Source organism: Anomaloglossus baeobatrachus, chromosome 1 (assembly GCF_048569485.1).
Source record: "Anomaloglossus baeobatrachus isolate aAnoBae1 chromosome 1, aAnoBae1.hap1, whole genome shotgun sequence".
Taxonomy (NCBI): domain Eukaryota; kingdom Metazoa; phylum Chordata; class Amphibia; order Anura; family Aromobatidae; genus Anomaloglossus; species Anomaloglossus baeobatrachus.
In genome coordinates, this window is record NC_134353.1 from 619,150,627 (window position 1) to 619,166,681 (window position 16,055).

A 16,055-nucleotide genomic window follows, 5' to 3' on the forward strand; every position below is an offset into this window, starting at 1 on the left:
AAAGGATTCGCAACAAAATATTGAAAATAAAAATATTTTGTTTGGGTTTGGTTTATTTGTCCAATTACTTTTGACCTCCTAAAATGTGGAGTGTTTGTAAAGAAATGTGTACAATTCCTACAATTTCTATCAGATTTTTTTGTTCAAACCTTCAAATTAAACTTTACAATCTGCACTTGAATTATGTTGTAGAGATTTCATTTCAAATCCAATGTGGGGGCATGCAGACCCCAACTTGCGAAAATTGTGTCACTGTCCAAATATTTCTGGACCTAACTGTATGTCCATGATTTCACTGCAACCACAGATCTGCCAAAGATTTCTGTGTGTGTGACGGGGGAGAGAGATACTGTATATAGATATATATAGATATAGATATATATATACATATATAGATAGAGAGATATAGATATAGATATAGATATAGATATATATAGATAGATATATATATAGATAGATAGATAGAGATATATAGATATATAGATATAGATATATATTTATAGATATAGATATATATTTATAGATATAGATAGATATATTTGCCTTATTCTTTCTGTCTTCCTCCAAAATGACGTCATTACAGTGACAACCGTCGCATTGGCCGCTCTGCTCGGCCCGGCCACTCCCCCCGCACGCATTGGCGGCTCGGCCCGGCCATGCCCCCGCACGCATTGGCCACTCGGCTCGGCCCGGCTACGCCCCCCGCACGCATTGGCAGCTCGGCCACGCCCCCCGCACACTGTGCCTGTTCCGCCACGTCCCCCGCACTCTGTGCCTGCTCCACCACGCCCCCCACACACCGTACCCGCTTGGCCACGCCCCCCGCACACCGTTTCCGCTCTGCCATGCCCCCCGCACACATTGGGCACCTATACACCTTCCCCCCCCAGGAGTACTCCACCTATTAGACACCTCCCCCTCAGAACTACTCTTATTATTCTCCTCTCTCCCCAGGACTACTCCTTCTATTATTCTCCTCTCTCCCCAGGACTACTCCTTCTATTATTCTCTTCTCTCCCCAGGACTACTCCTTCTATTATTCTCCTCTCTCCCCAGGACTACTCCTTCTATTATTCTCCTCTCTCCCCAGGACTACTCCTCCTATTATCCTCCTCCTCTCGCCCCAGGACTACTCCTCCTATTATCCTCCTCTCCCCCCAGGACTACTCCTCCAACACACACACACACACACCGCGCAACACCTAGCACCACACACACAACGCTGCATGCACACAGCGCTCCACACACAACGCAACACACAAACCACACCGCTCTCACACACCCCCACACCCAGACAACACCCAGAACATTTACAACACCCTACACAAACACTTGGCAACTACACACAACAACATCTATATATATAACAAAAATCATACATTAACTACACAATAAATTCTAGATTACCCGATGCGTTAGAATCGGGCTACCTTCTAGTCTATAATATTTCTGTTGACGCTCCCAATCAAAACTCTGGGCAGCATGAAGTTTTTTAAAGTTCCTAAGGAGGCAATGAATTGAATTTATCTGACTAAAAGGCCCTTAAGAGAAACCCAGCCATGGAATATTGTTCAGGAAGGCAGAAATTGACACGGAGGTTCAGTGTATCTGCGTATTATGCAATATGTATGACTATGCCCTTGTACTAAGACTTTGGATTTGATTATGGCCTTTATAGAGAACTCCTAAGATAACCAGTGCAATTTGAGGATAACACAATTAAAAATGGCACATTTGTTAGATGTAGGAAAAAAATATATATTTTTTGGGGGGGGGGTTTGCAGAGGGGGAAAGTGTGGGATATTTGTTTATTAGTAAAGCACAGCATAGAACTTCGTAAATCATCTGTTTCTTATACATACTGTATTACTTATCCTAAAGGGTTTCTATTCCGAACTCTAAAATTCTACAACCTCGCCATGTAATGATTCGATCTGGGAATGTCTACACACCATTGAGCTATCTAAGTTGGTAATGGAATCCAGGCATTCCTAGGTGCTCTTCTTGCTTTAGTATAATAAAATAAGAATAAGAAATGGGCACTCAATGTGTGAAACCAGTGAGATAAAACTGAAATTAAATGGAGACTCTAGGTTGTCCAAATTGCAAGCACAACACTGTATAGGGCTTGATGAATGGTAGGATGTGGCTGTTTCTCCACCCGCTGAACCTGACTAGGTCAGTTGAGGGGAAAAAAATAAAAAAGCAAAACTGTGTTTGAAGCTCCAAAGGAAAGAAGGTGAAGATTAGATGGGAATTTTATTGACAATGCGTTGCGGTGTTCATCCAGTTCAAAATAGATATTACATAGTAAGCAGGAATAACTTAATGCTGGGATGCCCGCCACAATCAACTGATGAGGATAATTAAGTAAAGTATTGGTTTTCAAGTATAAAAAAAACACAACTTTTTAACGACTAATTTAAACATGCAAGTAATGTTTAAATTAAACCCCTTTTATTTTCTCCACAGCCTGCTTTTCCCTTTCTGACCAGGTCAATTCTTTTTAATTGTGACCATTGTCACTATGAGTTAATAATAATTCTGGAGCACTTCAAAGGATCAGTGAATCTGAGATTGTTTTTTTTTTTTTCCATAACATATTATAGTTCATGTTAGTAGTAAATTTAGGATGCTCAGTACAACAATGCCAAACATGTGGACATTAACTGTGGCTTAGACACATTGTGATGCTCAGAAGGGAGGGGTTCATTTGAATATGGGAGCAGACATTTTGTTGTATTTCTTTTTTGGGGGAAGGTGGAGAGCCAAAGTGATTCTCCAGAGCTTTTATGCTACCAGTAACGTAAAAGCCCACAATATTTCCGTTAACAGATGACAGACCTGAGTGGGGACTTGTTTTTTTTTGTGTTGAGTTGAAGGCTATTTGGTGGTAATTTGGGGTATAGAACATTTTAGATCAGTGTACATTTATCCTGTACTCTATGCTGAGCACTTACATCAGGATTCCATCCAATACATTATTCAGGTGAAACCCCCAATGAATCTGTTCGCTATAATGAAGCAGCAGAGTTACTCCAGACTCCATCCGTCCTCTGCTCAGTGATGTCCTTCTTTTCAAAGGTGCACAAAACTGTTATTGACTACTCTTGTGCACGCCTAAAAATACTTGTAATAAGATGGACACTACAGGCCAAACGGGAGGTCAAAGCAGTGACTCCCTCTGCCTCACTACAATGAATTTTCCTTGGGGATTTTTGTATGACTCACGTTTTTCACTGAATTACACTTAATCCTCAGTGGGATCGTAGAGCGTAGGATAAATGTGAGCCATACCTTACTTAGAACAGTAGAAGAATTTGGATTATTACTATTTTATGACATTCACATTACAGTATATGTGATAAGACTGCTTTATTCCTTCAGTGTTTATGATTACAGCGATACCAGATTCATATAGTTATTTTAGGATTGGGTATTATCACACAAAAAATTTTTTTTTACAAAAACAAAGTTTTCTTGCATCACCAAATTTTGAGAGCTATGGTTATTTTATTTTCCTGTAGGCAGAGTCATTTGAGGGTTTATTTGCACTATTTTGGATCGTTTAATATTTTTTGATCGCTCTCTATTCTGCTTTTTGTGAGGCAAAATCAAGAAGAAACAGCAATTCAGGATTTATTTATTTTTTGTGACGTGGACAGCTTTATTCTTCAGGTAACTATGATTCCGTTGATACCAAGAATATATTTTCTCTTAGTGTTTTGACGTTATTAGGCTATGTGCACACATTGCAGAGTTTGTTGCAGGCAATCTGCACCCATACCTGCATGTTCTGGCAGGAAACCGCTGTGGAAAAACCACAAGTTTTACCGCAATTTGGCACATTTTTTTTATGTGTTTTTAATTGCTTTCAATGGACAAAATGAAGGAAAAACTGCAGAAAGAACTGATATGCTACAGATTTTTTTTCTGCATCAAAGTCTACAAGGACAAATTCCTGAACGTGTGCACAGCACTTCTAAATTCTCAAACTTTGCTGGCATCAGGATATCCTTGCAGATTTCTGAAAATCTGCAACAAAAAAAACGCATAAAAAAAAAATCACAAAACAAACAACGCTGTGTGTGTGTGTGTGTGTGTGCGCGTGCGTGCGTGCGTGCGTGCGTGCGTGCGCCTTATACCATAAAAACTGTTTGAAAGAAATAAAAATAGTTTTTGCATTACTGTATTCTGAGAGCTACAGCTTTTTCATTTTTTTGGCTGGCTTAACTATATGGTGGCTTGTTTTTTGTAAGGCAAGATGGCGTTTTCAGCAGTACCATTTTTATTCACATGTGGCTTTTTTAATCTAGTTTTATTCCACTTTTTTGCAAGCTGTATGATGAAAAAAACAGTTTTTGCTACTTTTTTTTTTTTTTTGGGACGATGTTCACTGATGGAGTTAACTACTTAGACAGTTTTATACTTCAGGTTGTTCCGAACGTGGCGACACCAAATATGTGTACTATTTTTTTTTTTATATATATATATATATATATATATATATCTATGTATATATGTATATATGTATATATATATAATATGTGTGTGTGTGTGTGTGTGTGTGTGTGTGTATATATATATATATATATATATATATATATATATATATATATATATATATATATATATATATATATCGTATTTATTGGCTGTAATTTTTATTTGTTTGTCCTGTTTTTTTGAAAAATCTTTTTAAACTTTTTGTAATTTGTTTTTCTTAGTACCTATATGGGACATGAAATTTTAGAGCTTTGATCTCTGATGTAATGTAATGCACCAGCATTGCAATTCATTGTATCTATAAGTGCTGCACTGACACATGCCTCTGAGATCATACTCCTGGCATGATCTCAGAGTTTTGCCATACGTAGGCGACCTGGAGATTATGATGAAGACCTAAAGTTACCATAGCAATGATCGAGTCCTCGGGACGATGTCGCTGGGGTAACGATCTGACTGGAGAGGGAGCATATTCCCTCTCCCAACCCCCTAAATGCTGCAATCAATATCAATCATGGCATTAAGAAGGTTAAACATCTAGGGGCTGTCCACACATCGGGGCTCAGCTATCATGGAAGCCAATCCCTCAGCGGCAATTGTGGGGGCCCAGCTCCTGTGCCCATACGATCGCTAGGATGTACCGGTACTTCCAAAGTCAGGAAGTCTCCACTGAATAGGATGCACCAGTACGTTCCAGGTCATGAAGGGGTTAATATATAAAAACAATGTAGAAAAAGGAGGATTTTTTTTTTTTTTATATATATATATATATATATATATATATATATAAAACAAAATATTTTGCACAAGCTACCCAGCCTGTATTTTCTATGGTTGCATTTAACGCTTATGTGCATAGTTTGAAAATCCAATAGAAATCAATGGTAATTCCTGGAACCAATTGGCAACTGTTGCTGGTATCTGTTCAAATATTCTCAAGTGTTGATGACTTGGATCCATGGAATGCTTCATAAAAAAAAACGTTTGGACAAACCACGTTGCAATATAACATTTCCAAAATTAAACCCTGTGCTTGTTCATCTTTTTCCAGTCAGTTTGGGTGGTTCTGATGACTTATTGAAGTTCAAAGAGGCAAATTTCCAACAAATATGCTACAACTGACACACTACTTTTGAAATGTGTGAATGTGGCAATCTTAATACCACCAGTATCATGAGATATGACAAGATCTAAAAATTCAATCTGGGACTCTGAATATTTGAAGTATAATTTGAAAACCCAGTCGTTTGGTTATGTTTTTCTACAAAGGAGATGACATCCTTAAAGGTACCAGTCCAGTTAAAGAACAATAGTGAGAAGACAAGGATAGTTTATAAAATGAGGTAATAGCTCATACCCCTGAAATTATAGGGTTGACCTGAGCGATGGGTTAATCTTTTATGGATTTTCGCTAAGAAAAAAAAAATAAGGCAATTTTTAATCCTAATGGAGGAGAAAATCTGGAACGTGAACCTAGAAGATCAACAAGCGTGAGAGATTAATACTTCCCCATGTACACAGCCCCTGCGCAGAGCCCGTCAGAAAGGGAAACGTTGATTTTAAATTATCATTTTTATTAAACCAAAATTCCTGACTTCCATAGATGACATTTTTTTTGTCAAATTATTTTGACATTTGATGGAATTGGTATATTAAAAGGAAATATGATTTTCTTAATTGGTGACGTTTTTGAGCAATTGCTGGTTGCCGATTGCATGTATGACCTGGTGACCACTATGTGCTTCCTGCAGTATCAGTACTTACCCAAGTGTTCGGTCCCTGCTTAGGGCAGATCAGAAAGGGAAAAATTATCAGTAAGGAACAAAATGGTTAAAATTTTCAAACCCAAATTCTTTTAATATCATAAGTACACAAAATTAACAATTTGATGAATAATCAAGGCAGAAACAGAGCCAATTACAGTATGTATGACCATATGGTTTATCTGTCAGTGTAACGGCAAATGCACAAATGGGAACTCACATTGTTCTACACATTTTCCAGGAAATTTGAGACTTTTTAATTATACAATCTACACAAATTTATACTCCATGAATTGACTTTTGGGGGGGAAGTTCAGCAAAGCCAGCGAAATTAAATAAAAGATAGGCTCATCTATTAGTGTGTTATGACAATGTATATGTTGGAACTATATAAGCATGCATAATAAAAAAAAAAAAATGTGTTTAACTAGACAGATCCATAAGCAAGCTTCACTAACAAATTGGAATATATGGAAAACTAGCACATATGCAGTGTCTTAAGTAGACATTTTTGAGCTGTGTGTCTGGTCACATGCCCCTCCATCAGATAAAATTTGCTCCATGTGATCCATTGAGAAGCCCATGCTAACAAGGGCTAATGGAACATCAGTGCTGATCTCCTGATAACTATATATTAGTACAGTGGCATGTAAAATTTTGGGCAACCGGGGTCAAAATTACTGTTATTGTGACCTATTAAGCAAGTTGAAGATAAAATGATCTCGAAAGTTAAAGATGACACATTTCCTTTGCATTTTAGGCAGAAAAAAATATTTCATCTTTTACATTTTAAAGTTAAAAAACAAGGAAAATGGTTCTGTGCAAAAGTTTGCTGACTCTGTATGGTTAGCATCTAGTAACACCCCCTTTGTCAAGTATCACAGCTTGTAAATTATTTTTGTAGCCAGCCAAGAGTTTTTAAATTCTTGTTTGAGGGATTTTCATCAATTCTTCCTTGGAAAAAATCTTCCAGTTCTGTGTTATTCCTGGCTCATCTTGTATACACTGCTCTTTTGAGGTCTAGCCACAGTTTTTCAATGTTGTTCAGGTCAGGGAACTGCCAGGGCCATTGTAAAATCTTTAGCTTGTACCTTCAGAGGTAGTCTATTGTGGTTTTTTGATTTGTATTTAGGATCATTATCAATTTGTAGAAGCCATCCTCTTTTCAACAGATTTATTACAGATACGGTATAGATATAGATATATATAGATGTTACACGGTACGATTTATCGTGCGATCGCACCCACCCCCGTCGTTTGTGCGTCACGGGCAATTTGTTGCCCGTGGCGCACAAAGTAGTTTACCCCGTCACACGTACTTACCTCCCTAACAACCTCGCTGTGGGAGGTGAACATCCTCTTCCTGAAGGGGGAGGGACGTTCGGCTTCACAGCGACGTCACACAGCGGCCGCCCAATAGAAGCGGAGGGGCGGAGATGAGCTGGACGTAACATCCCGCCCACCTCCTTCCTTCTGCATTGCTGGTGGGACGCAGGCAAGCTGTGTTCGTCGTTCCCGGGGTGTCACACGGAGTGATGTGTGCTGCCTCGGGAACGACGAACAACCGGCGCGCAGAGGAAGGAATGACTTTATGAAAATGAACGACGTGTCAACGAGCAACGATAAGGTGAGTATTTTTGCTCGTTCACAGTCATTCGTAGCTGTCACACGCTACGATATGTCTAATGATGCCGGATGTGCGTCACGGAATCAGTGACCCTGACGACATACCGCACGATATATCGTAGCGTGTGACGCCCTCTATAGTGTTATGTTTGTATCAATTATTTGTTGAAATTTCATTGGATCAAATTTCCCTACTGCTCGTAAAAGTTTCTTTGTGCTATTTTCTGCAACACAAAACCAAAGCTTGATTGATCCACCCCCATGCTTAACCCCTTAACAACTGCGGGCAGTAAAATTAAGTCCTAGCGGTCATAACGTTACTGCCCGCGGTCTGCCGGCGGCAACATGCTGCGATCGGCGCACATATCAGCTGATTTTCACAGCTGAGATGTGTGCCTGCTAGGCACGAGCAGAATCGTTATCTGCTCGTGCCGTTTAACCCCTTATATGGCGCTGGCAATATGTGACAGCGCCATTAAAAGCGCGATCGCGGTAAACTTTTACTTACCGCCCGATACCGGAAGTCACGTGACGTGATCACGTGACTTCCAATAGTTGTCATGGTAGCACAGGGTCATGTGATGACTCCTGTACTACACATGACTTGCTTTCACTTTCGCTGTGCCCGCTGAACAGTGAAAAAGACAGTGAGCGTATCTGCTGTTTACAGCTAGGTAGCTGTGATCAGCAGATAGTGCAGAGCGATCGGACTTCTGATTGCAATAGCCCCCTCGGGGGACTAGTAAAATAAAAAAAAAAAGTTTTAAAAAATTAAAAAAAAACAAAAAAACCTAAAAGTTCAAATCACCCCCCATTCTCCCCATTGGAAATTAAATAGTTAAAAAAATAAAAAATATACACACGTTTGGTATCGCCGCGTTCAGAAACGCCCGATCTATCAAAATATAAAATCAAGTAATCTGATCAGTATACGGCGTAGCGGCAAAAAAATTCCAAACGCCAAAACGTTATTTTGTCGCCACAACTTTTGCGCAAAATGCAATAAGAGGCGATCAAAACGTAGCATCTGCGGAAAAATGGTACCGTTAAAAACGTCAGCTCGAGACGCAAAAAATAAGCAGTCACTGAGCCATAGATCCCGAAAAATGAGAACGCTACGGGTCACGGAATATGGCGTAAAACGTGCGCCACTTTTTTTTCCGATTTTTTGCCCCTTATATAAAAGTAAACCTGTACATTTTCGGTGTCTACGAACTCGCACTGACCTGCGGCATCACACCCACACATCAGTTTTACCATATAGTGAACACAGTGAATAAAATATCTCAAAAACCATAGTGCTATCGCTATTTTTGCAATTTTTCTGCATTTGAAATGTTTTGCCGTTTTCCAGTACACTATATGATAAAACTGATGGTTTCATTTAAAAGTACAGCTCGTTCCACAAAAAATGAGCCCTCACATGACCATATTGACTGAAAAATAAAATTTACGTCTCTCAGAAAAAGAATGGCGAAAAAAAAAACCGAAAAGCGAAAAATCAGCCGGTCGTGAAGGGGTTAATGGTTAGTGATATATTCTTTTCCCGAAATTCTGTGCCCTTTCTTCTCCACGCATCATTGTGGCCAAATAGTTGTATTCTAACCACAGGACTTCTTTCCAAAAAGGCATTAGCTTGTTTAGATGTTTTTTCTTGCATACTTCTGATGCTGAATTTTATGGTGAGAATGTAGAAGAGTTTTGCTTCTGAAGACACCATATTTGTGCAGGTGTCTCTGAAGGGTAGAACAATGTATTACAACTCCAGACTCTGATAAATGTTCTTAAAGGTCTTTTCCAGTCAAGCGGGGGTGCTAATTTGCCTCTCTTCCAGACCTTATCTTGATCTTCACTATTCATGTGAACTGCCATTTCTTAATTACATTTCAAACTGAGGGAAAGACCACTTGAAAACACTTTGCTATGTTTGTATAGCCTTCTACTGCTTTGTTGGCTTGTACCATTTTCATTTTCAAAGTCCTAAGCAGCAGCTTAGAAGAAAGCATGGCTGCTGTTTTTTGGCACAAGATAAGAGGAGGCTTAGATTTTATAAAGCTGTGAAATATGCATCACATGGCCTTTCATAACGATGATAGTGAACAAGCCATAGCCCTAACAGGTTAATTAAGGTCTTAAACCTTGGTCAAAGTTATCAGAGCACACAAATCTCAAAGGGTGCCCAAACTTCAGCATTGGCCCATTTTCCTTTCTGTAGTTTTTAGAACTAAAAAAGATAAAAAATAAAAAGATACAAGATAAAAAAAAAAATATTTTTGCCTAAATTATAAAGGAAATGTGTCATCTTTAACTTTATACCTTTTAGAGCTCATTTCATCTTCAACGTGCTTAACTGTTCACAAACCAGTAATTTTTTTTCTAGGGCTGCCCAAAGTTTTACATGCCACTGTAAGTTTCATATGAAAGGAGGAAGTAGGAAAGCCATCACGTTCAGCTGTTCAGATCACTGTTGAATGTCCAGGGTGCTCTGATAAGACGCCCGCCGAGTGAGCTGAAGCATACAAAGAAAGATTATTGGCACTCCCAAATGAAAGTTAAAAAATTCTTCTTTATTAGAACATGATAAAAAGTTGTAGACCCACAGGCTATGTCGATATTTCCTGATGTGATTTTGGCTCAAAAAAGTGCCCTTATTCATAGGATGTAAGTTTCATTAATGGATTTCAATAACGTCTTATGGTATATGCCCACAATCCGGCAATCTTGCGTCCTGAACGCAGCATGTCGTCTCCTCCGTGAGTGCTCTTCGCAGGAGACTGCAGCTGCCTGTGCCCATCATGGTTCTGGAATCTGCGGACTGTCTCTGTTCTCCCTGCGGAGAACGCTTATGGCTCCGCAGCAATAAATAGAAATACTGTAGCTTGGGAAGCTGCACCACAGTGGGCATGCCATTTCTAGAAATTACATCCACCGTGCTTGTACTATACAATGCAGAATTTTGGGCGCAGCGAAAAGACGCTTCCAAAACACTGTGAAACCTGTTCGTGGGCATGCAGTTTTAACCCCTTCACAACCGGCCAATTTTGCACTTTACGGGGGGGAGGGTTGGGGGGAGTTTCGACACCCTTCTTTCGAGAGCCAAAACTTTATTTTTCCGTCAATATAAGCTTGTTTTTTGCGGAACGAGTTGTACTTTTAAATGAAACCATGAGTTTTACCATATAGTGCACTGGAAAACGGCAAAAAAAATCCAAATGCTGAAAAATTGCAAAAAAAAAGTGCAATTGCACAATGGTTTTTGAGATATTTTACTGGCTGATGGTTACACGACCTGAATCATGTGAGCTGCAGGAGTCATCACATGACCCTGTGCTACCATGACAACCATTTTATCCACGTGATCACATTGTGACTTCCGGTATCGGACAAGGAGTAAACTTCTACCGCGAATCTGCTCGTGCTTGCTAGGCACACATGTCAGCTATACAAATTAGCTGACATGTGCGCGGATCCCCCCAGCTGCCCGTGGCAGCCGGGTGGGATTAGCACTATGACCGCTAGGACGTAATTTTACTGCCTGCGGTCATTAAGGGGTTCTGTGAGTTCAATACAAATGTATTTGAATATGAAAACAAAAAATATTTGGACCGTTTCCTAGCTATTTCGATTAAAACTTCACCAGATGGAGCAAGTGATATTTAAAACCTTATTTAAAAATCTGTTACAAAATTAGAATTAAGGAATATTTTTTTTCATGGCGCCAGGGAAATAATTCTACTTTTGCTGAGTTATTAACAGATATACTTTAAATTCCTCCCTTAGAAGAATAAAGCACTTGAACACTGTCTAATCAAGATATTGTCTTCAGTTCTCCACACTTTCCTTATAATTTTGATACCTGCATTTAAATAAACAAAAGTTGAAGAAAAAGAGTTTGAAAAACAGTTATGCAAATAGCACAGCTCACTCAAAGAACCTTTTATCTTTCTTTGTTACATAAAAGAGATGTCAGTAATAATTGGGTAATAATGATCTGATGAATTAATTGTGCCCATAAATTGCTTTACGGAACAAAACATTAAAGGTGTCAGTATATAGTTCTGCTTTTTATTAGTTGAATGACTTAAAGGTGGAATGTCAGTGCTTGAAAGGTCTTTATAACTATTCAGAAATATAGAAAAAAAAGTAAATTGCCGATCTCAGGTTTGTGATTTAATTACTTTTATTAAAGGGAATCTATCAGCAGGTTTTTGTTCTGTAATCTGAAGACATTATCTTCTCTCCAGAGTGGCTCAATAATATTGAGGTCTGGAGACTGAGATGGCCACTCCAGAGCCTTCACTTTGTTCTGCTGTAAACAATGACAGGTCGACTTGTCCTTGTGTTTTGGATTGTTGTCATGTTGAAACGTCCAAGTACGTCCCATGCGCATCTTCCGGGCTGATGAGTGCAAGTTTGCAGTATTTACTAATATCGCACTGCATTCATCTTTCCTTCAACTTTAACCAAGTTTCCTGTGCCTTTTGTAGCTCACACATCCCTACATCATTAGCAATCCACCTCTGTGCCTTCCAGTAGGAATAGTGTTCCTTTCATCATAGGCCTTGTTGACACCTCTCCAAATATAATATTTATGGTTCTGGCCAAAAAGTTCAATTTTGGTCTCTTCACTCGAAATGACCTTGTTCCAGAAGTATGGAGGCTTGTCTCTGTGCTGTTTGGCGTATTGTAGGCAAGATACTTTGTGGCATTTGCGCAGTAATGACTTTCTTTTGGCAACTCCACCATGCAACCCATTTTTCGTAAAGTGCCTCCTTATTTTGCATCTTGAAACAGCCACACTGCTAGTATTCAGTGAGTCCTGTACTTCAGCTGATGTTATGTGTGGGTTTTTCTTTGCATCCCAAACAATTTTCCTGGCAGTTGTGGCCGCACTTTTTCTTGGTCTACCTGATCATGGTTTGGTTTTTACAGATCCCCTGATTTTCCATTTGTAAATTACAATTTGAACACTGCTGACTGGCATTATCAAGTCCTTGGATATCTTTTTGTATCCCTTTCTTATTTTATACAGTTCAACTATTTTTTCCTGTAGATCTGTTGACAATTCTTTTGCTTTCCCCATGACTCACAATTCAGAAACGTCAGTGGCTGGATGAAAGTTGCAAGAGTCTGTCTGGACCCCAGAAAGTCACCAGCTTTTATGCACACACTGATTACAAGCAAACAGGTCACAAGGTGAGGATGTTACATTTATTAGCCATTCAAACCCATTTGCGTCAACTTCTCTGCATGTTATCAGGCCAAAATTACCAGAGTATGTGAATTTTTGATCAGGGTAATTTGGATGTTTGTGGTTGTCATTAAGATTTAAAAAGAGTAAAAAGAGAAAACACAGTAGTTTGACAATAAATGGCTTCACTCAACCGCTAACCATGAGGGGAAAAAAGTTTTTGTGTTATCATTCATATTCTCTGAAAAAAGGCCAAGAAAGCAAAAAATCTGCCGGGGTATGTAAACTTTTGAGCACATCTGTACTGTACATGAAAGAATGAATGGGGTCATGTATCGTGAGATTTTGAGTGCAAACCTCCTTCCATCAGCAAGGGCATTGAAAATAAAATATGGCTTGGTCTTTCAGCATGATAATGATGCCAAGTAGTGATGGGCGATCCCGAACTCTAAAGATCGGGGATTGTACCGATCACATAGTGATCGTGTACACGATCCTGATCACGAGCTTTCCTGGAAAGCTTGTGTTACAAATCGGGTCCAGGGGCTGTAAATAAAAAAAAAAAAGCACATAATTAAAAACATTGTCGTTATACTTACAGGTCCCGCGATGCGTCCTGCAGATTGTCTCCCGGCGCTTCTGCTTCCGAGTCAGATCATTGCTGTGGACCTTGTGAAGTAGCGACCACAGATGTTGTAAATGGTCGCTATGTGTCACAGTGGAGAAGGTCCCCTGCAATATTAAACTGAAAATGTTACTATGGTACCTATAGTTCTACAAAGTCTTCGTACTGCATTTAAGGGTCAGGTTCCCTTTATCAATAGCCAGTGGGTTGTATGTGTTGTACAGGTCTGGATAATCACATACCTCCACCAGTGGGTGTGTCCGGTCTGATTTAAGAGACTGTTTGTTTGGTCACATGGTCTCTGGGTGCTTGGAAGGACTTCACTTCCTGGACGCACCTTGGAAGGAATCCATGTGGATTACAGCCAGCTGCAGTTTCCCCTTGATGTCACTGAATAGGTGGCCAGGTGTATGGAACCTTTCATTGCTCTGCACTTAGGGAGCTGGAGCCCTCCTGGGATCTGGACTGACCACGGCATCCGTGGCTGAGAGCAAGTCACAGTTCCCGGTTGGTGATCTCAGAGAGACAGTCTTCATATGAATCCATGGGAGCCCTGCTGAAGCTCCTGAAAAGCTGATGGAAACCTTTGCAGAAGGTAACAGCCTTGAAAGCCGTGTGTGTATACTAACCGGGTCAGTTACTAATGTGCTAATATGAGGGACTGTATCCAAATTAATGTGTGTGATATCTTAGTTAAACGGACTGTAATACAGTGTATGTTCCTTAAAGCCGGAAGAGGCTTTTGTGTTTAAGTTGCAAGTGTGGTTTATGAGACATTAAATAAACCAACCTCAGTTATAGCAGCCAAATGAGTGTCCCCCAATACATTCAGTGAGCACAGCCTCACAATATATATTTTTATTACTTTCTGCAAAGTCAAAAGTTTACATACACTAAGAGTACTATGCCTCTAAACAATATGGGACAGCCCATAAGAAGATGTCAAGTCTTTGGAAGCTTCTGATAGATTTATTGACAACAACTGAGATAAATAGAGACACACCTGTAGATGTATTTTAATAAACACCTGAAACACACTGCCTCTTTGTGTAGCATTATGGGAAAGTAAAAAAAAAAATCAGCCCAAGATCTCTGGAAGATAATTTTGGACTTGTACAAGTCTGGTTCATCTTTGGGTGCAATTTCCAGATAACTTGAAGGTGCGTCGTTCAAATAATTATACTTGATAGCTTGATCAGAAATGGGTCTTCCAAATGGACAAGAACCTAAAGCATACTGCCAAACTGGTTACAAAGTGGCTTAAGCATAACAAAGTCAATGTTTTGGAGTGGCCATCATAAAACCCTGATTTCAATCTTATTGAAAAATTATGGGCAAAGCTGAAAAGGCAGGTGCGAGCAAGGCGACCTACAAACATGACTCAGTTACACCAGTTCTGTCAGGAAGAATGGGCCCAAATTCCTATCAACTATTGTGAGAAGCTTGTGGAAGGACATCCAAAACGTTTGATCTAAGTCATAATTTAAGGGCAATGGTTCCAAGTACTAATGAAATGTATGTACATTTTTGACCTTGCAGAAAGTAACAAAATGCCTAAAAAACTCTCATTATTTTGGCATTTAGCAAATATAATTAACTAGCTGTAGTACCCGGGTGTTGCCCGGGATAGTAACTGTCTCTCTGTCTCTCTCCCAGTCTCTGTCTATGTGTCGCTGTCTGTCTGTCTCTCTGTCTGTGCCTTTTTTTTGTCTGTCTGTGTCTATGTCTCTGTCTGTCTGTTTCTATCTCTGTCTGTATTTGCATCAGTCTGTCGCCATCTCTGTGTCTGTCTGTCTCTCTCTATCTCTCTGTCTGTCTCTATGTGTGTCTGTCTCTCTCTTTCCCCGTCTGTCTTTGTCTGTCTCTTTACCCATCTGTCTCTTTCCCCGGCTGTCTCTTTCCCCGGCTGTCTCTTTCCCCGGCTGTCTCTCTCTATCTATCTTACCACCGACATCTTATTACCTCACACATAAGCTTATACTAACAGTTTATTTTGTTCCTATAGCACCCACTGACAGTTGCTATTAATATCCTGCAGCTCCCACCTATTCAGTTTAATGGAGCCAGGATTTCTGAGAGTAACTGTAAAGCGCGGGGTTAATTTTTCCCGTCAAAACATAGTCTATGACGTTCCCTGGGTCACATGGGGCGTCTGTTCAAAATTTCATGATTGTAAATGCGACGGTGCAAATTCCTTTAGCGGGCATACACACACACACATACATACACACATACATACATACACTGAGCTTTATATATTAGATTTTGGTAATCCTAATTGACCTAAAACAGGAAAGTTTTTTTCTGATTTCATGTCCGGTAGAGAGAAAAACAAGCATATGTG